The following is a 25,983-nucleotide window of genomic DNA, read 5'->3' on the forward strand; positions in this document are numbered from 1 at the left end:
TTCTTCTTTCTTTGGCATTGGTTCCTAATGTATATCCTCCTCTTTTGATGTTTCTTGTTCATTTTCTTCCTCCTCTTCACAATCCATGTAGAAAACTTTCTTCTTAACACACTGATGACCTTTACTATATTTTCTATCACAACTATAACAAAGTATTTTTTCTCTTTCTTCCTCCAATTATTGTGGTGTCAACCTTGTAAATTTTGGACGGCTATGACTAGTAACACTTCCATCTTTATAGTTGTGAGTGTTAGGCTTCCTTGTTGCCATAACTTTGCCTTCAACTTTTCTTTCTACCATGAATTCCTTCTCCAATAAATCAGGTTCCAAGAGTCGAACCTCATGTTGAATGTTATCATTTAATGTCCCTATGAATACAATAATGTTATGATCTTATGGAATTTTAGTTACCTTGATATTCAATTTTTGGAAGTCCTCAATGTGCTCCACCATTTAACCTTTTTGTTTGGGATTTATCAATTGGCTAAAGAAGGTGTTTTTCTTTTTATCTTCATAATGCGCTATAATTTCCTTTGTAAAAATTAACCAAGTGACAATTTGTTTATGAGAACAAATCCATCAATAGCATACAAACTAATTGGGTTATAATATAAATAGGAAATGTGTACCTTTTGTGTGTGTTGCACATCATGGAGATCAGAATATTGCTCCATCTATAGTATCCATGTTACTGGATCCTTTCCATTAAACTTACACATATTAACCTTTGCAATTTGGTGGTTCTTAAACTTATCATTGGTATCTCTAAAATCATAATTCATATTCATTTTTTCCTCATCATGGTTTTCATGGGTTACCTTGTCACCACCACGAATCCTTTCTTCTCATAATTTTGCCAAACCTTTCTTAACCCCTTCTATATTGAAATTTATCATTGCTTCCATTCCTACTTTTAAACCATCATTAAAAACTCACATGTGCCTTTTTATACCATCTATCTTAAAATTCATCATGTCTTCCTATTTATTTTTTGTTACTTTTTGTGACTAAAAAATTTGTTGCAATTGGTCTCGTAATTTTGATATTTCATGTTGCATTTCTTCCTCTTATTCATGTGTCATAGAAGAGCTCTGTGGTTTCTTACTAGGTGTGTACATTTTTTTGTTTCGAGACATTTTGGAATAAAATAATGACATCTATGCTTCATTATGCCCTTTGAATCACTTCAAACTGATTTTTCAAACAAAAGTTATGCAAAATCTAAAAACAATACACACCTTTTTCTTACTTTCTAGGAGCTTGATATTGAAACTATTTTACCTCTGTAATTACAGATATCCAATTTCTAAACTTCCATCCTATTGTAACCATTTTATTCTTCTTTCTAACACTACAAGTAAGTTAAAAATTAGATCCTTCAAGGTAAGGTTATGGCCAATCTCCCACAATAACTTGATTATGCACTAGTTCAGTAGAGAATATTTGTAAGGAATGCCATATGCTACCTTTTCAACATTCTGCCCTAAAAATGATACGTGGAAAACTAAAGTCTGTGTAATTTTAGTCACTTTTTACTAAATTCAAATCTAATGCTAGTAGAGGGTGTTACGACAATTCCCCCAAGGTCACCTATTGGAGACTGAATTTTCGAGCATGTCAAAACCCTAAATTCATCAGACCATATCTCAGAAAATATAGAGAACAAAGATATGATTTTTTATAGGAACTTCATCTAGATTTCAGCTCCATGTTTTTGGAATTTCAGCGTCTAAACATTTGTAAAAAAAAAAAAAAATATAGCGAAAATTCCAAGATGACCTGTTTGCAGTAGAAAAAACGCTAAACTCCAAAGATTTGATACCAAATGTTATGCAACCAGCTCACAAAGAAGACTAAAAGATTGATTAAAAAATTAAAAGCTATCCACTTTGAGGTCCAAAACCTCCCTTACACTACATAAATGAACAATTCTTGGATGATACAAATGACAAGACCTCCTTGGTATATATAGTAGTGTAAGGGGTCATTATAGAATCAGAGCCTATATAACAATAATAATGTAAGGGAACAAAAATAGAAATATTGGGCTTCTATGGGACACAACAATAACAACATGGGGGATACATGGGAACAACAATAACAATATGGGGCTACACTAACAATAACAATAATGGGGATAAACTAGTATTATAGGGACGTAATATTATTTTTCCAAACTTTTTATATTCTCAATTGATTCAATTAATATAGGATTATGCCTTTTTCTTCCATGGTTGCTTCAATATTGTCTTCTTTAAGATTTTTCTAATTTTATTTCTAAAAGTTTTTTAAAGGCAACATATTGTTGTTCTATGATTTAATTATGTGGATGAGCAAGTATTTTCACATTCTCTTTCGATATTGTTAGTTTAATTTTAATGGTTTATATTTGATCATATCACCCTTCTCTAATTTGTCTCCATAGCCTCATATAGTTTTGACTAATACTTCAACTTAGGTTCTAGTGAATTATGTTTGGGAGTTTAGTTTGTAATCGTTTTCTTTGAATTGAATTCACATTTATACTATAATTGTCTCTGATGTGTTTTATTGCTTCATTGTTTGTTTAATGATTTTCATAAACAAATAATTGATATATATTTTAAACATCAGAAATAATTACAGTTCTCCTTATTTTTGGGTCAAAATCACACAATATTTACTGTTGGTTTATTTATTTTTTTAATTATTGAATTTGATGATAATTCTTGATGTATTAATATTTAAGCCAGTCCGGTTTGATCTGATCTCATTTATAGAAGTTGAAGACTTATATTTATGTGGTTTTCATCTTTATTATCAAGAACTGACATCATTATAGACTTGTAGTTGCATGGTTAGTTAGAATTGCCATTCATTCACCATGTAAAATACATAACATATTATGCATTCATATCTCATTTTAGTTATGACATTTTCTAACAATTATTTTATTTATATCATATCTTCGATATTATGTATCATATTTTTAGATATCTAGAATTTCTTTGTAATATAGCTTCCTAATCATATTAACTAATAGAGTAGCTTTATTAACTTAAAAAATAGATGATAAAATGAATTGGATTATTTTTTTTATTTTTTATTTTTTTTTTCTGGGCTGGAGGAGGCACTGAAATGGCACACTAAGGAAGTAGGGTTCCTATCATGAGCACTGATGGCACACAGCTTGAACCTGTAGTCTTCCAAACTCAGAAAAAACATTGTTAGGACTGGCGCTGTAGTTATGAGTGCAAGGCATAATGAACAGTCCGATGGGGGAGGCGTCAGCGCCTGCCCCCAAAAATAATACTACTAAAAACCCACCAGAGGGTAGAACAGATAATCCAGAGAAGTCTGGCGCACGACCTGCACAACAGACACAGAAGAATGAACAAGAAAATCTGGTGTAAGAGACAGAGGACAAACAAGCAACATTAGGTCAAACGAAGAAAGCCTCATCGCCAACATGCAAATCCATTGCTACAGAAAGACCCAAGATTGAGCTGCCTAGCCATAGAATCAATCCGGAAATACAATATATGAAAGATCATGCACTGATCGGAAAATTTATAGGTTTCTAGCTGACTAAAAAAGCCCTGCAAGGCTGGATAATTTCGAAGTGAAAGCCCAAAGGTCATGTAACTCTACAGCTGGGCCCTAAAGGCTTCTTCATAGCCACTTTCAACTTCCTTGAAGATAGAAACAGGGTACTGGACGGAGGACCCTACTTCTTCAATGCAACAGGCTTTTATCTACGAGAATGGGTAGAAAGATTTAACCCTGACAAAGAAGACTTCAGTTGGGCGCTAGTCTGGATCGGCATGTACTCACTTCCACTAGAATATTGGGAAGAGGATTCTCTAAAAGCCATCCGCAATGGCTTAGGTGAGTTCATTAAGGCTGTGGAGGAAACTAAGCTTCGAAGATACATTTCATATGCACGGATCTGCGTCTACATGAAGTTGGGTCATGCGCTACCAGACACGGTAAGTCTACTGCATGATGAATTTGGATCGATTCAGTGCCTTGATTATGAAAATGTACCCTTTCGTTGTAGGAGATTCCATGCTCACGGTCACCTCTTTCTTGACTGTCCCTTAAACATGTCGCCTAGAAACATAGAAACTGGAAACAAATCTAATTCCGATGGATTCACCAAGGTAGCTGGTCGGAAAAGGCATACTAAAAAACCCCCCCTCAGTACCCAAAACTGTTGTGCCAACCCCTGATTTTTCGTCCTAAAGCAACAGCTTAAATATCTTGACAAACCTGGAACAACCTGATTCAGATATGCCCAAGCCAGCAAAGACAAGCACAGATCCACACAATCATATATCCACCATTCTTACCCACTCCAAAACCAGTCATCCTTCGAATATCATCTCCTTTGAAAATCTTGCTTCAGATCTACAAAACAACACCAACCCTGTTCAACACAAAGTACTATGGTCTGAAAAGATAATGGAAATTGATGATACTTAGGCAGAACCTACTCAGTCTCCCACTCAATAGGAATAAGGCAAACAGAAAAGCTCAACAGAAGAAGAACCAGAAAGCTTTGATCTCCGGGAAATAGACATTTTCAGTCTTGAGCAAGATTACAAAAGGAAGGAGTTTGACACAATACCGGAAAGACAATTGGAGAATCTGGAAGTAGTGATCACACGAATGCATCATCATAACACTCTGGGCATACAACAAGGAGGCCAATGGGATGGAAAACATATCATCAAAGAGGGGAAGAAAAGAGGTAGGAAGACAGACTTACAGTGCACCATTTTAATTGGGGAAATGCTCGTGGAATCGGGTAGATGCTCTCAATTGACCAAATATTCACAAGGAAGGTGCCCCCTTGAGGCCCATCATCAACACCATTGGGGGTCCCACCTACCTTCTTGCGAAGTTCCTTGCGGTTAAGCTTAAGTCCTTAGTTGGTCATACAGAGTCCTTCGTAAAAGACTCTGCTTCCTTTATTGAGGAACTAAAGGGCATTAAGCTTGATCCCGGGGACATTCTTGTTAGTTTTGATGTTGTCTCCCTATTCACTTGCATCCCTATTAATGAGGCCATGGATGTGATCAACCGCCTAACTGATCCTGACACGGCCAGGTTGGTTGAGATCTGTCTCACTTCCACCTTCTTCAGTTTTGAGGGAGAGTTCTTCGAGCAAACCTGTGGGGTTGTGATGGGCTCCCCCCTTTCCCCTGTTGTTGCTAATCATTTTATGGAGGATTTTGAGTCCAAGGCTCTTAACTCTTCACGGCTCTTGCCCAAGCTGTGGAGAAGGTATGTGGATGACACCAATGTCATCTGGTCCCATGGCTAGGATGAGCTTGATCTCTTCTTTGATCATCTCAACAAGCAATCCTCATCCATTAAGTTCACTAAGGAGCAGGAAGTTGATGGATGCCTTCCATTCCTTGATATTCCTTTTTCTAAGAATAGTGATGGCTCTCTTGCCCATCGATTTTTTTGAAAGAAAACTCATACAGAATAGTATCTTCATGCTAGTTCCCACCATTTCCCAGCTCAAAAGATGGGTGTTCTCAATACCCTTGCTACTCGGGCCCTAAGGATCTCGGATGAGAAGAGCTTTGAGAAAGAAAAATCCCATTTGCTTGATGTCTTTGTTGAGAATGGTTACAGTAGGTACTTAGGTCAGAGGGCTTTCCTTAAAGCTTCCAAGAATTCTCTGACTAAAAGAGAGCCGAGAGAGAGAATTCAGGGTGTCCATCTTCCATATGTTCAGGGGACCACTGATAGAATTGGTAGGATTCTCAGGAAGCATAGTATCCCTGTAACCTTTAGACCCCTCAACACCATTCGCATGTCCCTCATATCTGTGAAGGATCCTATCGACCCTAAAGATATGAAGGGCGTTTATATGATCCCTTGTTCCTGTGGGACCCCCTATATTGGGGAGACTGGCCGCTCCGTTAATCAAAGGATTAGCGAGCATGTAGCGGATATTAAGCATAGGAGAGCTAAGTCTTCCACTTTAGCTGAACATGCTGAGAAAACCAATCATCATGTTTGTATTGAGGAGGCTAGTGTTATTGCTAAGGTTTCACATTTCCATCATCGTAAATTTAGGGAAGCGCTTGAGATTGAAAAGAGACCAAGCAATCTCAATAGAGAGGATGGCTGGAAAGTCAGTAGGTGTTGGGTACCTACACTCTCGTCCTAGTCATTTTTTCCTCCCTCCTCTTTAGTTTTTCTTTTATCTTTTTATTTATTTATTTATTGTTATTTTTATTTTCACTGATTTATTTATTTACTTATTTATTTATATTTATTTATTATTTATTACTATTATTTATTTATTTATTTATTTTTACCTGATATTATTATTTTTAGCTAATTTATATTTATTTAATGTTATTTATTTTATTTTATTTTATTTATTTATTTATTATTATTTTTTTTTCACTTTTTTATTTTTATTTTGATTTATTTTTAAATTTTGAAGGTCCTTTGTGACCTTTTCCTTTTTATCTATTACCTTATAATTCTTAGAAATTAACTCCCATTTTATATATATTATATTACTATAAGGTAATTTATATAACTATTTCTCCTTTTAACGAATATTTATTGGTATTATTAGCATGTTATTTTCTTATTTTTATTGTTTCTTTCACAACTAACTCTTATATGTTGTTTTTATTTTTATTTTATATAGATCTTTATCTAACGAGAGTATATATTATTATTATTCACTTATTTGTATTATGTAGTAGATTTACCTTATTTAGAAATAAGTTTTAACTAATTCCTTTCTAATAATAATTTTATTTATTAAATTATACATTTTAACTATTTATTAACGTAAACCCCTTCTTAAATTATTTCATTTAATATATTTATTTATTTATATACAGGTATGGTCATTTAAATAATTAATTTGACTTTTGACTGTCCCTAAGTCAAAGCTAGTCGTTAATCTAGATCACTGTTGGAGGCCCTACTCAGTCTATTTAACACGCAAAGCTGGATTTGTTTCTTCAACTTGTCCTGACGATGAGCCACACTTGCTGGTTCGAAATGCGTCGACAAATGGTATTCCATGTGATTTTCACCGAAAAATCTCTCACAAACTTGACATGGATCACAGAAGCCTGAACTCTATAATTGACTAAATATTATCGATCCCTACCTACCAGTCAACCATGAAGCTAATCTCATGGAATGTAAGAGGACTTAACAGTCTCAGGAAGTACAGAATGACGAAGAACATGATTCAGAAAGAAAAACCATACATTATATTTATGCAAGAAACAAAATGTAGCTCCAGTACTTTAGAATCCATACTATCCAAAGCCTGGGCAGGATGTCAAACAGTTACAATTGATGCAATAGGTGCCTTGGGAGGTTAGCCATAGCTTGGAACACTCAGCAGGTCTCCTTAACAAACTTCTATGCCTCGCATCACTTCATACATGCAATGTTCCACCTGATTGGCACCAACATACATGGGCATTTAACCAATGTTTACTTTCCATAGGAAATTACACAAAAACTTAAGCTATTAGAAACATTGGAAATTCTCAATGCTACAAGAACTCATCCACTCTAGTTAACAGGTGGTGACTTCAATATGATCACATGATTGGAGGAAAAATTGGGGAGTAGAAGAAAACTGGAAAAAGGAAGAAATGACTTCAAAGTCTATATTCAACAAAATAGACTAACAGATTTACCTTTTGACAATGACATCTTTACCTAGAACAACAAGAGATTTGGTACTCAGCAAATCGCATTTAGGTTGGACATATTTCTAATCTCAGACAACTTTTTCCATCTTGGTGGTGACATATGTGCTTCAATCCTACCCCTAGCTAGATCAGATCATTGGCCCATCTCTCTGCAATGGAAAAATCTAGGAAACTCAAACAGAAAACCCTTCAAGTTTGAAGCTTTTTGGCTCACCCACCCTGAGTTTAATATAGTAGTCAAAATAGCATGGGAAATTTTCATACCCAATGGAGGCTCTCTCATGTACCAATTCCAACAAAGGTTGAAGCATATTAAAAAACAAATCAAAATCTAGAACTATACAATCGTTGGCAACATTTTTCATGAGAAGAAAGCGCTTGAGCAGAGCACAGCAGAGCTACAACAAAAGATCATCCTAGAGGGCAGAATAGTGGAGTATGCCAGACAAGAAAAAATACTAATAACACAACTAGATGAAAGAGGTAGACAAGAGGAAATGGTATGGAGACGGAAGTCTAGAATCAGATGGTTGAAAGAAGGGGAACGAAATACCATGTTTTTTCACCGTACAACCATACAAAGAAGAATGAATAACACAATCTCTCACATTCAAAATTCACAGGGCAACAAAATGGAGAAACAAGAAGATATAGAGGAAGAGCTCACAAATCACTTCAAAACTGTTCATCAAGAGCAACACACAGATAGAAAGCAAGAAATCAATGAAATACTCAAGCATATGCCTAAACTCATCACGGAGGAGTAATCAGCTTCTGTTAAGACTAGTCACCATCTTGGAGGTCGAAGAAGCTTCAAAACAACTGAAGGCTGGTAAAGCCGGGTCCTGACGGCTTCACGTCCAACTTTTACCACCACTTTTGGGATTTAATCAAAGTAGATGTCTGCAATGTCGTAGAAGAATCTAGAATCATGCATTGGTTACTCCCTTCGCTCAATGCAACCTTCATCGCCCTTATTCCTAAAGTTTCTCAACCAAGCACTCCAGAGAAGTTAAGGCCTATTTACCTTTGCAATGTTATCTATAAGATTATCTTGAAAGTCATAGAAAATCGCCTCAAATCGCTCCTCCCTCTTCTCATCTCCCTAGAGCAATCTGGGTGTTTTAAAGGTCGCCAAATTCTGAATGGCATTATTCTCACTCATGAAACCATCCACTCTCTCAAAAAAAGGAAACAGGCTAGAATGCCGCTGAAAATAGACCTTTCCAAAGCCTTTGATAAGCTCAGCTGGACTTACATAAAGAGCGTGCTAACAACCTTCAAATTCAGAATGAGCTAGGTAAGGTGGATAATGACCCTTGTCTTCTCTCCACTATGCTCTATCCTTGTTAATGGTATCCCCTCTAAACCGTATCACCCCTTAAGGGGAATTTGTCAAGGGAACCCTCTATCCCCATTTCTTTTCATCATGATGGCTGAGGGTCTTGGCCATATCATAAAGCACTCTACTCATTCTCATGATCTTAGAGGTCTCTCTGTCCATGGCTCCACTGCTATTACACATCAAGAATTCGTTGATGACAATATGATTTTTGGTCACCCCTCTGTTAATGAAGCCAAAACCTTCAAAGTATTTCTAGACACATTCTCAACTGCTTCCAGCACAATCATCAATACCACCAAATCTCAAATTTTTTTCTTCAACACCCCTATTACCACCCAAAGAATCATTGCTCGAATCATAAGCTTCCCTCAAGCAAAGCTTCCTTCTCAGTATTTAGGAGCACCACTCATAGATTCCGCCTTAAATCATGTTTCCTAGCATCAACTCCAGTCTTGGACTCATAGGACTCTCAACATGGCAAGCAGATTAGTCTTGATTAAAGCAGTCCTACAATCCATGTCCCTCTATTTGTTCTCTGTACTTGCTGCTCTGAAATGGGTACTAAAGATAATTAGGAATCTGCAACGCAACTTCTTATGGGGTTCTACAGGACAAAACAGAAAATGGACCTTGGTCAAATGGGAAATGGTTTGCAAGCCTAAAAATCAGGGGGGTCTCGGCTTGCGCTATCCACAACACAACAACATCTTGATGGGAGACAGAATATGGTGGCAATGGGTCTTTGGTCCACAGAAGCCATGGGCACAATTATGGATAGAAAAGTATGCCAACAACCAACCGCAAGAAGAAAAAATAAGGATAACCACCATGCCCAAAGTATCTTTAATTTGGAAAGTGGCCAAGCAACACAAAGACATCATCCATCAGCATAGCTTCTGGGAGATAAGGGATGGGAGAACAACATGTTTTTGGATGGATTCCTGGCAACAACGACCCAAAATTGCAGTACTCATACCAGGCACAAATCATAATAGAAATGACACTAATCAAGAGAACACTGTAGCACATTACTGGAATCCTAGCAATACACAGGGATTCAGGCAATGGAAATCAGTGGAGCAAATAGTACAGCAAGAAGCAGAAGCTTACAGCATGGAGATACACAAAGAGCTTACCAACAGGAAAATTAAAGTTAATACAGGTAGCGATGTTCTAAGATGGGGTTACACACCGAGAGGAACATACACCACCAAAGAAGCTTATCAGATAATGTCTCACTCTTAGGATCCAATTGATCCTACCTAGAATCGTATATGGACAACTGGGATCTAGCCCAAGGTCTCCGCCTTCATCTAGTTGTTGTATCATGGGAGAATTCTCACATGGGACAACTTAGTCAAACGAGGATTTCATGGTCCTTCTTACTGCCCCAATTGTCAGAACAATGAAGAAACCATTCAACACCTCATGGATTCCTGCCACATGGCCAACCATCTCTGGGAAATGCTCACTTTCAGATGCCAGAGACCCTGCAGACTTCTTAGGGATATCAGAAGGACCATTAGCAATTGGACTCCAGAGCCATACAATAGCAAAATTCTCAACACGTTGTGGACCATATTGCTAGGTCTCCTACTTTGGACAATATGGAAGGAAAGAAATAAATGATTTTTCAAAAATAAAAAAACCTCCATAGAAATCATATGGAATAACCTATGTCAGAATATCAAAGAAACTCTTGCTTTACATCAATGGATGACTGAGGACTTTCCGACATAGCCACAAGAACTAAGCATATGGGATACTTGGAATATACAACTCCCACAAGCTCAATTGAACTCCAATAGACCTCTTATAGAACCAGGCTGCCCTCACATTGGATTCACTCCTAAAGAAAGTGATCAAGCTTAATTTTGATGGTGCTTCCAAGGGCAACCCAGGTAAAGCAGGATTCAGAGGCATATTCAAGAATCATGAGGGCCAACCCCTACTACTGTACTTTGGATCCATAGGATGGGAAATGAACAACTCGGCAGAACTGGAAGGACTATGGCCAGGTATGCAGCTAGCTGAACAACACAATTTTTATCCCATAATTATAGAAGGAGACACTCAAATCCTTTTCAACATGGCCACACTAATTCAACAAGGAAATGCAGCTTCGCCAGTTGCCCACAGCTGGAGATTATTGGAAAGGCTTGAAACTTTAGAGACATGGATAAGAAATAGGAGAGCAATAGCTTTTATGCATGTTAAGAGGGACAATAACAAAATTGCTAATCTCCTAGCAAACATTTGAGTTGATCAGGACCAAATCCTACATTACGGCCCTCTCAACATCATTGATAATCACAATCAACTACAAATTTTCACTGACCTGGTGCACGAGGAAGCTCAACCCTTGGATGTGGGTGGTAATTAATGCAATTAAGACTATGATATGGGGTGACGGTGTAGGTTATGATGGCAATGGTGATTGGCGATTAAACGAGGATCGACAGATCGCAGAATGGGGAGACCAAGGGCAAGTCATTTACATATAGCGATATGCGATTGCAATCAGATCGCATCGCATTATCACATCGGTGGAAACCAAGGGGCAGAGCCTTTACACCTACATATGTGCGATGCGATGATGCATAACCGACGACGGATCGCAGAATGGGGAGACAAAAGGGCAAGGCCTTTACATATAGTGATATGTGATTGCGATCAGATCGCCTCGCAATATCGCATCAGTGGAAACCAAGGGGCAGAGCCTTTACACCTTCATGTGTGATGCGATGTTGCAGACCCGACGACGGATCGCAGAATGGGGAGACCAAAGGGCAAGGCCTTTACATATAGCGATATGCGATTGCGATCAGATTGCATCAGTAGAAACCAAAGGGAAGAAACCAAGGGACGGAGAATAGGCAGGGGCTACCTTATGATAGTTCAAGGCTGGCTATGGCTGCCCAGGTGTTCACTATCTGGTCCTTTTGTTATTTGCTAGTGTTGCTTGGATTCTGGTTTCCTATCTAGACTAATCGTCAAGGAACCATCTTACTGTTTCGGGGTCTGGACTTGAGAAGTGATACCATTTTTGAGGTTTATCCTCTCACTGGATTGGTTTCCCTGACGTTGGGGCAGTCCAAATTTTGTTGATACTCTACGATACCTTCGTTAAGGCCTTGTCCTATTTGTATCTTTCTGTACATATTAATAGATTACCTTCGCTTAAAAAAAAAAAAAAAAAAAAAAACTTAAAAAATAGTATATATTAACCATATGATAATAATATAATAGGAACACCCTTGTATTTTCCTTCAAAAGAGTTAGAGGTGAAAGCCTAATGGAGCCTTCAAAACTCATCGAGAGTGACCACACCAAACACTTGGGGTTATTTGAAGAGCTTCAGTCTAAGTCACTTCTCCCTTGTAGACAAAGGTCATAAACTCACATCAATATAATTTTGTGAACATCACAACATCATAAGACAATATTTGGTTGTGAGAGATCCTCAAAAAATAGAGTGGTACATGAAAAGATGAGAATTGTTCAAGACATGGCTAGAACCATGATAGATGAAGGAAATGTGGCACACACCTTCTAGGGAGGAGCAATGGAGGTCATTATCTATTTCATTAATATTACTCAACTTAGACCAAATATCTATAGTACTCCCTATGAATTGTCAAAAGGTAGATGACCCTCAGTGAAGTATATCAATGTGTTAGGGGGGAAATGTTATATCAAGAGGCATGACAAAAATATTTACAAGTTTGATTCTTGTGAAGATGAAGGCATTTCTATTGGGTATGAAAACATAAGCAAATGTTACAAGTGTTATAACAAAAGGAAAAAGAGTATTGAAGAATGCATATATGTTAGATTAGATGAAATTTACATCATGCAACAACAACTCACAAGAATTCAAATATTAATGGGTGTTCTATGTACAAGAATGAACGGTTTAAGGAGATACAAGAAGAAGAAGTTGACTATTTACAGGAGAAGGAGGCTGAGGATTTACAAAAAACATCTCTTAAATACAAATATCCATCAAAATATGTTCATAAGCAATATCCAAAGAGCAAGATAAATGGAAGTAAATATCTCCTTGTGTAGACTAGAATCATGTTCATACGAAATCCCAGACAAGAAAAATGTGCTATACTTTATTAGATAGAACCGAAGAATCTCATGGAAGCAAGCAAGGATTAGTTTTGGATCAAATCCATCAATGAAGAACTAGATCAGGCAGAGAAAAATATCACCTAGGAATTGGTTTTTATACTAAATAAGAAGAAGTTCTTTTGCACAAAGTGGAATTAAAAAAAAAAAAGCAAAATGAAGGTTGTCAAGTTGTGAGAAACAAGGCTAGACTAGTTTGTATAGGTCATGGTCAAGTCAAAGGTATAGATTTCAAGGAAAATTTTGCTCTTGTAGTCATATTAGAAGAAATAAATGTGTTTTTTTCATTTGCATCTTATAAAAACTTTAAAGTGTAGAAGATGTATGTGAAGTTAGAATTTCTTAATGGACAATTGGAAGAGGAGATTTAAATTGAGCAACTAGAAGGATTTTTGCTTTCAGAAGAAGAAGAAAATGTGTGCACACTAAGAAAATATTTGTAGGGCTTGAAGAAATCCCAAGGGTATGGTATGCTAGACTAGAAAAGTACCTGCAACAACATGGATTTAGAAGAGGAATAACAAAAAATACTTTATACATTAAATGTGAAAATGACAATATGTTGATCAATGTTTTGTATGTAGACGATATTATTTTTGTAAGCGATATAGAGCATATGGGAATACGTTTGGTGAGGAAATGAAAAGTGTGTTTGAGATTTCCAGGCTAGGATGATCTTCCTTCTTCCTTGGGTTGCATACTTCTCAGTGAGAAAAAGGTATTTTGAACTTCCAATCTATGTAGTTAAAAGAAACTCTGAAAATGTTTAGGATGGATGATTGTAAACATGTTTCTACACCCATGGTGATTGTTTTAAACTAACGAAAGAAGATTATTTTCCCATAACAAATAAAATGACTTACAGATCCATGATTGAAAGCATGTTATACCTTTCTACTTCTAGACTAGATATTGTCCAACCAGTAGGGATAGTTTCAAGATTTGAAGAAAATCTAAAGGAAAGGCATGTCAATGCAGTGAATAGGATATTCAAATATCTTCAAGGCCTAATGGATTATGGCCTATGGTATGAATTAGGTAACAATATCCCCTTAAAACATTATATTGATATCGATTAAGCTCGTAGTGTTTTTCTTGGGAAGTTTTATTATTTTTTGGGTAACCAAGAAACATAACTCAATATCTTTATCTACAACAAAAGCGTAGTACATTGTTGCAGCTACTTGTTGTACTAAAATTATGTGGATGAAATAGACATTGAATGGTATCAAAATTGAGCTTGATATTCCCATTCCCATTGTATGTGAGAGCACAAGTGCTATTAGCATTTCCAATAACCCTATTATCCACTCTAAGACCAAGTATATTCCAATTAAATAACATTTCTTGTGAGAACAAGTCTCTCACAATGTTGTGATATTGGAATATGGGGCTAATAATGAGCACATTGCAAAAATCTTTACGAAGCCTCTTTCTAGAGAGCATTTTGAATACCTCAGACACAAACTAGGAGTGGTCTCACTCTCATCAAAATGAGTTAGGGTGTTTAAAATTTGTCATCTACTCTATTTTCAACACATCTAATGAGTATGTTGCAAAAGAATAACGATGAAATATTTGTTATTGTGTGTTGTGTCTATGTCCATGATGAGTGTTGTTATTCAACAGGCCTTGATGTTATGTGGCATGATCTTAGGGGGAGATATGTCAAGTCTATATATATTTTTCCATTAAGGTCAAAGGGGGAGAAGATAGAGTGCTCAAACATTACTCAACATAGTGGACCTTAGGGGGATAAGTATCATATGGAAAATGGAGCGAATGTATGGCTCTATCATATAGAGAGGATAGTTGGGGATAAACTAGAAACAATTCATAATCATCCATGGAAAGTATCAAGTCCAAGGCAATTGTTGAATGTGGAAAATAAGAGATTTATTTGTTTGAGGGGAAGTGTTGTTGCACGAAGTATGATTTATCTTGTTGATGCGTTCTATTATCATCAATGCATTAAATATGTTCGAGATGATTGGCATCAATGCCAGAGGGGGATATTTTTGGAAACAATGTTGCAGATTCTTGGACATAATGTTGTCATTGATTGCCCCATGTTATTAATCTTGGAGATTGAAGTACATCCATTGTTGTTAAGAGAAACATTGAGTGTGTTTTCTGCATAATTGGTATAGAACCATCATTATAATAGAATAATTGATGGATCCTTAATAATATTATAACTTTGTCTGTAGAAGATAAATTCAAAACCCCATGTGGAAGGCATGGTCAGATGGTCCTCCAAAATTCCTTCCAAATGGTATGTGATAGTCCAAAAATATTTAAAATATTGAAATTTTTTTGAGGTTCACAATTCTTGAAAGGAATATAGGAAGAAAGCACCAAAAGGTCCAAACCCCACATTTGTTTGGGGCACTTCGAATATCTGGACAAGTTGGGTTGTTTGATAAAGTTCGGTTATTTGATAGTTCATGTATCAGGTGTTGTCATTAGCTCATCACAATTCATCATTTCAGGCTAGGAAATATATTTGAGTCAATCATTTTTTCAATAGCTTCAACACTTGGGACATTCTATTCATATGTGATCATGAGGAAAGGTCTAAAATTGACCTTTTCATATCCATACAAGAATGATAACTTGAAGGAATGACTTGGCATCATGTGGAAGGGACATGTGGCGGGAAAATTTTGATTTTTTGGAAGGCTTAGTGGGCCAAATTATTTGATGATATGGAATTGAATTGGGAGTTGTGCCAGTAGGTGATGGTTGCAAATAATCTTCTTTGTTATATAATTCTTACAACTTTATTGAAGCTATATAGCGGGCCTAAACACATGCATTGTTATGTTGTTCATTTTTTTGGTATTTAGGGTTGGGGAAATTGGTTGTAGCATCAAGTAGGGACCAAACGCAAACTATGTTTTGAGAACCCTTGTGACTAAAGCCTTAGTTAGGACTATGGTTATGTGGAAAAGAAGCTCAAGTTATAAAGAAATATAGACATTTGATAAATTGGCATTGAAATCTGTAATGAATTAAAGGATTTCATTGGAAAGTTAGAGAGAGAAGGATGCCACAAACTGTGAGATACGAATTTCTAATGAAATGATGGATAACCACTAGAAAAAATCACAACACAAGATTGAATGTGCTAGATATAGAAATCATAACTAAAGATCTAGAAGTGTTAATGGAAAATAGTTTTTGGTGGAATTAAATATTGAGTTGTTTAGCATTCCAGTGTAGAGGAACATAGTGTCAGAGAGAGAGAGAGATCTATACAAAATTTCAGAAAGATCTAACTTTGGTGCATCCTCTAGTCAAATTAAAATTTAATGAAACACCTATTCTTAACCAATGCACAATTGGAATAAAAACTAAATGAAGCATAACAATAACTATTGTATCTATTTCTCAAACACAGTTTGTGGCTATAAAACTATGTCTAGAAACTAACTCGACCAAAATTTAGGTTCAAGCTAACCCTCGATGTAGGGGGGATCCCTCAAGTGTTACGAGACCTTTTAATTTTGTTCACTATCACTCGAAAACAACCTACGAAGAAAAATGGATGGATCTAGGATTTGTATAGGTGGTTGCTAATTAGTATCCAATATCTTCTCAAAAATAAAGCCTTTCCTTGCTGAGACTTCATCAAAGTTCCAACATCAATCTACAATAGAATAACATAGCTTTAAAGAGTTTGGTAGAGGCGTAGAGGAGAAGTTAGATAACCAACTATCCTCCATGAATACTTAATCATCTAACAATAGCATATGCGTATAAATTAATCTCTATAACCCACATAAATATGTTTAAGATATGAGAGAAGGAAATAATTTAATGATGCAAAGGTTCTAATTTAAACAACCTATCCAATTAGCTAGTCTCAATGTAGATGATAACTTTGTAATGGGTTGTTAAGGAGGTTGATACTCAACCTAGCCTTACCCTAACTTATATATCACCTCAAACATATGAAGAAACATATTATGAAATCAGTGGAAAAAACATATAGAGGAAACAAATTACATGATGAACTCGAGCAAGAAAACTTTAATTAAAATTCTGCAATAGAAGTCTTTAAAAAAATGTTAGGGTTTTGGCATCAAAATCCAACCTCTTCTTATTACAAATCAAAGAATATATAGAGAGAAATATAATCCTAAAGTTGTTACAAGATTTCAGGGATAAAATCCAAAAAATAAGACAATCACTAATTTATTTGGATGAAATTTGAAACTTATAGAAATTCTTATGCTACCAAATATGGGAATACTCTTTTAAATGTTGAAAATTTGCCTTTTAATTTGAATCTGTTTCTTTGACTGTTGATATCCTTCCTAGAAAGTTGGGTTTGTTCGCAGTTGTCTCACAAAAGCTACCAACTGACATTTGGAATATGCAAACTTTGCCACCTTCACTAGCTAGTTGTCACATAGTCATTTTTTCTTTGACTTTGATTTCCTGCTAATATTTCTAATGAGCACATAATTTCCTTCCTCCAATTTTATCATAGGAAAGGTTTCAAATATATTGAAGAACTCCCTATAACTATTTCAATAGTTAAGAATTTGATTTTTCTTCCTTTTCGTAATTCTATAAGCGGCCATAGCTCTCTTCATTTATCATACTCTCTCCTCAAACTTCGAAGAAAATCTGGCCTATTTTGAATAACAACCAAAGTAGCCTTCTTACACAAATATCTTAACAATTGTTGACATTTGACAAATGAGTTCACTAAGAAATTGAAACTTTAAAATTAACTTCATGAAACTATTTCTGAAAATGTTTGAGAGGCCTCAAAACCTACATATTTTTTGGATTGTGTTGCAAGAAAAGTCTTAAAAATTCATATGAAAGAGAGTCAGGAATAGAGATATGCTCCTTATTATTCCAAATTTTAAAAATTGCAGCAATCCCCAAATACTCACTCTAAGGTGGCTTTGGTGTAGCTATCTCTAAAACTATACAACCAAGACTCCAAATGTCCACAACCATATTATATCCATTTGAACTCTTGATGACCTCAAGAGCCATCCAATATGGATTTCATTTGAATGACAAGGGGTAGGACTATGTAGAGATATTTTATCCACACTGAAGTCTGCCAGCTTTTCTTGACCATTAGGATCCACCAACATGTTGGCTTCTTATAAATTTGATTTAAATGTTGAAATAGTTTCACTACACCATCTCCACCACATGTAAGGAAGCCCTATGGAAAGACTTAGATGTCTATCACTATGATAACTCCACCAAATCCTCTTGATTTGAGTTGAAGGTAAGTGTTTTTATCATGCACTTTTGGTCAATGATGAATGAGTTCAAACTTTTGACATCTTAGAGCTTGACATCTCCATCTTTACTTTTTGTTAAAAACAAGCTTGTCGCAAGAATAATTGGTGTCCTTGTAATATTTCCTTGGTGTGCCTTTGATAAGTACTAAAGCATTCCATTGGTACTCTATTTGCAAAGTTTTTTGGATGAGCCATATGAATCTTTCCTACATGTGTCTTTTAGAGGTGAAGGCAAAACCTTATTTTCTTCCTTCAATTTCCTTTGATGCTTACTTTTAGTAGTAGCAATGAAGTGAAAGTCATGCACTCCAATATCACCCTCCTTTCTCCCTATGACAATTAAAGGGGATATAGATCCACTTCCTATGTCATTATCAAGCACAAAAAGAGAATGAGCACCACCTTCATGACATACAATTGAAGCACGAGAAGTGATTGAGGGAGTGAGAGTGTCCTACACAACCATATTGACACCATTTGAACTGAAACCTATTGCAGCGAGTATAGATCCACTCTCAACAACAAAGGTAACATCTGTTTCATGTTGATGAAAAGAAAGATGATATTATGTGGTTTCAACATTACTTGTTCCTCCTAATTCAAGTTTCGATGCACAATCTATGCCATCCAATGCAACTGTAGAAAATTTATGTCCAAAGCGTTCAAATTGCATTGTCAATATCGATGCAATTGCATAAGGAGGAGGAATATTTGCAGCGTGTAGAACACCATAAGTTGTAGCTGTTGTGACTTTTCCTCCACATTATCTCTTTGTTTTTCTTCTATCCCATTCTTCAATTGAATGAATTTTTTTCCTTGGAATAACATGCTTGCAAATAAATAAGAACCAAAATGCTTCCATCTTGTATGTTCTACTCTGGTTGTTGTTTCTTTTCTTGACTTCTTCAGTGGCTATGTTAATGGCTTGGTAACCATGATAATATGTGAACACAACTCCTCAAGAAATTTTCTGCATGGATGGTTCCCATTTCCACTTGCTTTCACCATGCCTAGACCTTGAAGGAGCTTGATCTTCATTTTCACTATCCTCATCATTAGTGATATTATAATTATTATTTCCAAATCCATATTGATGTTATGTCTTGATGTCTCAACTTCCAATGCTTGCTCAACGATGTGAATTTGTTGGGCCTTTGAACTTATCCTTTGATCTATACCCAATGGTCTTTTAGTACTATGCTCATTTTTGTGCCTTTTTTTATCTTTTCATTCCCTACCATCATTCCTAGCTTGTGGGGGGAGAAGGGGAATACCTGATGATCTATTTGTACATTCACGAGATCCTAACCCACCCATATAGCGCATTCTTCCAGCTATCATCATTGAATTTGGACCTTTACCCCCAAACTTCCACCTTTAACTATCATTCTCAGCTCACCATGTGGGTATAATCCATTATATGGAGGAGGTTGGCCATGGAAAACCATTCCAGGATTTCAACCATGCCCATATATTTGTAGACAAATCATTCTTGAAGACAAAACAATATTTGAGAACTCATGACCACTAAATCTTGTGTCTAGAAGACCATAAGAGGGAAACCCTTGACTTGGACTAGCTAGTGTATTGAACATATCTCAGACAACAAATCCTTCTCCATTTCCCATGTTTGTATTTAAAGTATGTCTATGAATTAGATGATTAACATCAATATACACTCTAATTCCTTGTCTCCATATCGCCTACATTGACTAGAATCTGGGTGTTTGGAATATTGTAGTATTGTATGGATGTATTGTGACTAACGCTCCTCTACATGAGAAATAGGGAATCAAATCTGGCAATATTAGAGTCACTCTATTTTCATAGATAATATTTCTACCATTATGGTATAATGTTTTGATTGTAGACTTGAAATATTCTAATTTGTAGTATCTATTTATTTCTCTATTAACTCCAAAACAGAGTAAAATAATCCTTTAGCTAAAAGTACATATTCATTCTGTTGATCATGTTATGATTTATGGTAACTTTCCCCTAATCCAACACATATTTTCCATCTTCCTTCAATTGTACTTCAGATGGCAAACGCTTTTGGACTTCGACTTTTTCATTGCACATATTTGGAGATATCGATCTCATTATTGTAAAACACTAGTTTTAATCGATATTTCAATGTCAACATCATTGAGAATTAGCTGAAAATAAAATAATATATGTGTAAATTGTTATAATATGATGGATTCTTAGCTAACTTTCTTCCACCTTAAACCCTACATTGTCACAAAAACTCGAAATGGATTGTGAGAGCGGTCCCAGGTGGTAACTGGTTTTTGATGAGGGGGTGTCGCAATTGTCCATATCTTGCCACATTACAAAAATAGTTTTGGGAAACAAATATTATGAGACTCCCCCTATCTCATCGAGCAATTTTTCAACAAGGGGGTCCACAATTTTGCCAAACCGTTGATATTTTCTAAAATTATTACCATCATTAAAACCTACCTGCTTGTTTCATCGGCTTAATGCTTTTTACGTTGGCCTTTGACTTGATTGACCACTTAAACATGATTGGTGAATGACCTAGAGACTGGTCTCTAAACTATAGTATTTTATTTTTCTTTGGTGGGAATTATCCCACATTGGTCGAGTGACAAGCTTAGTTTGAGTTTATATTTTCCAATGGTCCCATTCTTCTTCGATGCATAGAGCAGAAGATTATACTCCTTGCCTAGTTTTCTCATTGTATGTTGGTTTTGATATGGTTTATGAATTTGGTTACTTGGTAGATGGTGTGTTTCAATTACATAAAATTTGATGACTTGTGAGATTCGGATAGAGAGCCCAATATTTTTTAATAGTTTCCTCAGATTCATCATAAGATGCCGAGACATGTTCTGAGGTCAAAAGCCCAAAAATCATGCTTTGAATTTTTGCGAGTAAGATATTGAGGTTTATAAAAACATTTTTTTTATTTTTTAAAACAAATCTTATGAAACTTTTCATATGCCCAAGAATCCATCAAATAGAAAAATTTGAAAATTTTGAAGATCTTTGTAACATTTTCCTTGCCGACGAAAAATTTACAACAGTAACAAGGGTGAGAGATGTAGAGTGTGAGACTGTTGAAGTGAGAGCATAAGGTACGGTCGTATAATATTGGGAGCAACATAACATCATAGTAAGTGTGTCATAGAAAGAAAAGGCTTTAGATTTCATCTGTGTATGTACCTGTGAAAAAGAGAAGAGCTGGTTAAGGCATATGTGAGTTCGAGAAGCTAAACAAGTTACATGTGAGCAGTATAAAAAAATTAATTAAAATGACATTGTAGGAGGTCTTAGAAAGAGTATCCCTAACCTTCATTTATCAAAGTAGTTCGTTGTTATGTGGAAACATATCATTTTATGGATAGATCATATCTCCCTCGGCTTGGAAACCAAGCCTAGTAACAATCAACTAAATAAATGAAAACATTCCCTAATTTATAACTGAATCATAGATGCACAAAGGATGAAAAGCTCATATCTTTTCATGAAATTCTCATTGATGATCCTCATTGTCATCCTTTCTCCCTCGATTCTCCAAGAGGAAACCTGCAAAGATAGAATGAAACAAGAGATCAAATCATAAAACATATTAAATATTTAATCATAAATAGTATAAGAGATCAAGGATCCTTACAATAAGCATTAAAAAATATGCATATGTGAAGAAAAATGTATTTTTATTAATGATAAAGAGAAGGAACATTACAGCCAAGTATCTTGATATCATAACTCTCCACTCCAAAGATCCGCGATCCTCCTTTGCACAAAAATCTTTCACTCTCAACTGGATAGGATGAGGGTACTTCAAAAGCCAACCCTTTCACCTTTGATCTGTATTGTATATATAGGAGAGGAGAAGAGGTTAGAGGTCCATTTTTGATGGGATGAGATCCAAAAAAAGGGGAACAGTTTCCACAATTAGTGGGATTGAATCCATTAATCTTGGAATGAGGCCCATATAGGTAGGATCTCAAGTCCATGTTGCTAAGATGAGATTCCTGAACAATGCTTCTGGAATTCGCTTTTTTATTTTCACCCATGTAGAAATATTGTTGCAGTTTTTAGTGGAGAACAATGTGACACACTATGGACATGATAATGATTGAACCTATGACGTCATAGTTTATTGATAACGAAAGTGTGAAACTGATTGAAATTATATTTTTTATGTAATTTAATCCAAGATTCTTGTTATTCTCAAAATTGTTTTTCCTCTATCTTTGTATGGAATTATCAAAATGGATCATTGGATAGCGAGAGATCAGGACTTGTGGTCATTTTCCTAATTACAAGAAAATGACGTGTAACAAATTTACCCCTAAACTGCAAAGTTAGAAATTGTGAATGATGACTGAAGTGCCTTATCATGCAAAATTTTGGATCATAGATCAATGGGTTTGAGACATGAAAATAAAAAATCAAGGGTTATAGTACAATGTAATAACAAAATCATCTCACAGGTAGGAATCCTATACTCAGTATAACATATCAACTCTAAACCTATGTATCATGGAAATGTACAAAGATCCATATGAAAATATCAAAGTTATGGTCGTCATACAAAAATCATGCATCCATGCACTCGAATACACTCAATATAAACATAGCCATGATCATACAGTGTGAATATGTAGATTAGTGATGAAAACTCCACACAGCCTGAATGGATGCAACTAGATCTAGGGTTTTTGTCACTACCATTCGATAGTATAAGTATAAGCATGTGAATGAACGTGTCAAAGCTGGACATGGTAGAAACCATCTAATTATAGGTCAATTATGATAACCATTAAAAAATGTGAGAGTAAACACTATTAATGTTAATGGCTCTCAAGGTTCACTAGTACAATCTATGAAGTGTGATTGAATGATCTATAGACAAATGCTCATAGAATCTTCCAATCAAAGGCCAATTATGTGAACCTTTCATCATAATCAAGGGAGTTTCTAAGTCAACTTCCTAGATAATGTGTTGAAGTCAATAGGAAATGACCCATCATAGGAAGGCCTTAATGTATCCCCAACCAATGACATGAAACATGTATCAATATTTTGAGTACGATGAACTAATAAATTCAGGACTGACTTAGATATTGTCGATGCAAAACATGTATATAAGTACTTTAAAATGTTTTCACTGAGGTTTAACTTACCTTGAATATATTGGCAACACTATACGAACTTGGAAACACGTAACTCAATGTGGGATCAAACAATATTATGAATACTTTCAAGGACATTTGATCAATATATAGGTAAGTGTATTTCCCAAACCAATTAGAAACGAATGTGAAGGAGTGTCATGTTCAACAACGACTCACTGCCAAATAAAAACTTTATACGTTTCTTTTCCTAATTTTCTGCTCCATTTCTACTAAGTACCTCTTTATTTTCAAGGAATATTAAGGAGGATAACATATGCTTGTAGTGTAATCTTATCCTTCAGAAGAACTTTGAATTATTTTCAACAAACCCTAGGAAGGAGTGCCTTAGTCCATCATGATTGACGAGTCCTACACTTACAAATCCATTGAAGGGGTAACTCGACTTATTTTTCACATTTAGAGAGTTCGAAAAAGAGATTAAAAGAAAACTCCATAGTGTTTTTTTTCATAAGTTTAGTCCCACGATCCCAAAAAAGTGTAAAATAATACAAGGGATAACTCTTTGGTATTTTAGTCTGCATAGTCCATAAAAGGGGTAAACTTATACTAGGTCGATTTTTCTTCATATACTTTTATGAGCATGAAATAAACAAGTTTACTCCACAACATTTTCATATTTCAAGAGTCTAAAACGAGCTTAAAGAGGACTCTAAGGGGTTCCTTCTTGATCAAATTTTAATGAGCCCAAAGGGGTGATAAAAGCATACACAGTTAGTTATTCTCATTTATTTATGAGCATGAGAAGGAACAAATACTATGCTCGAGAGAGGTTCCATTTTTACACAAGCTTGAAATAGACAAAAAAAAATGTTCTTGAGATAGGTTTCATTTTTACAAAAGCCTTAAATAGAGAAAAAATTGTGCTTATGTTAGGTTCCATGCCGCCAGCATAATGACAAAGGCTAGTGTCTTAATTCTAGCATGATGACCAAAGGCACATGCCCCATAGATTCATTGCATCCACCCAATTAGAGTATTGGTTACTAATAGGCAGATGAAATGAAGGTTGATTTATGAGATTAGGTGAAAGACTCAACTCAACATTTACAAGATATATTCAAAGACTTGAATAAATTATAGGGGGATATATTTAATTTTTTAATGAGCTTGACACAAGAAAGGAACTATGCTCATAACACCTTGTTTTGTTTTCTAATGATATTGACACAAGAAAAGGAACTATGCTCATGGCACCTTGTTTGAATTTTTAATGAGTTTGACACAATAAAAAGAACTATGCACTTGACACCGTGTTTCATTTTTTAGTGAGCTTGACACAAGAAAAGGAACTATTCTCATGGCACCTTCTTTCATTTTTCAATGAGATTTACACAAGAAAAGGAACTATGCTCATAGACATTTGTCAAAGATTCCAAGAGTATAATCCTTTGGAAGGAATACATTCCAAGGGACACAACGTGATCATGGCTTCCAAGAGGTCTACATCATATGCAAAAAAAAATCTTCAGAAAGAATACGTGTCAAGGAATTCAATAGGCATAATAATATAGGCTTCAATGTTCCCATTGAAAGGTTCATCATTTCACTTACCATATCTATTTCAAAATAAGTCTAACATATAATGAGAGGCTCTATTTCATTGGTAAGTGAAGGCATAGGACAAGTCTCCACATAATTAACCTGTGGTGGGGTGGATACCACTTGCATATAAAAAAATTTCAAGGAGTTTGTATCATTTGCAGTCATATGAAGGGCACCAAATGAAAGCTTTTCAATAGCCACAATATTTCCATTATCAGGGAATGACATCATGTGAAAGAGTGTGGAGATGAAAACTTTAATGGAATAGACATAGTTTCACGCAAGGAGCAAATTTAAATCCAAGGGGACTTGGACTACGATGAGGTTAATACAAAGAAAAAAAATCCAAAGTAATGGGAAACTAAGGAAGGTCCCCTAAAGGTTCACTGGCTCTTCTATTAAAATCTAATAGATTCCCAGTAAAAGAAAAAAGTTGAGGGGAACCCAAAGCTTGGAAAGCGGTTGAGGATAAAATACTAACAAAATCACCTTCATCAACAATAGTGTGACACATATTATTATCACAAGCCTTCACAATGATTTGGTAAAGGATGTGAGAAGGGAGATGAGGTTTTGTCAGTCTATTCCAATCAAATGAAATGACCTTAGTAGTTTGAGGAGGTTCCCTAGAAATAGGTGGAATGCCTCCTTGTGTGATGGAATATTATCTAACAAGAAGAACACGAGAGATGTTAACTTCACTCTCTAAGGGGAGAGCTATATCAACCAAATATTGAATCAATTCGAACGCTTCATCAACTAATGGTTCATCAACTTGAGTGGTATGGGTTTCACTCTCCAAGCGAATG

The sequence above is a fragment of the Pinus tabuliformis genome, chromosome 8 (assembly GCF_031772625.1).
Source record: "Pinus tabuliformis cultivar Carrire ecotype Pingquan chromosome 8, CPIR1, whole genome shotgun sequence".
In the NCBI taxonomy this organism is placed as follows: domain Eukaryota; kingdom Viridiplantae; phylum Streptophyta; class Pinopsida; order Pinales; family Pinaceae; genus Pinus; species Pinus tabuliformis.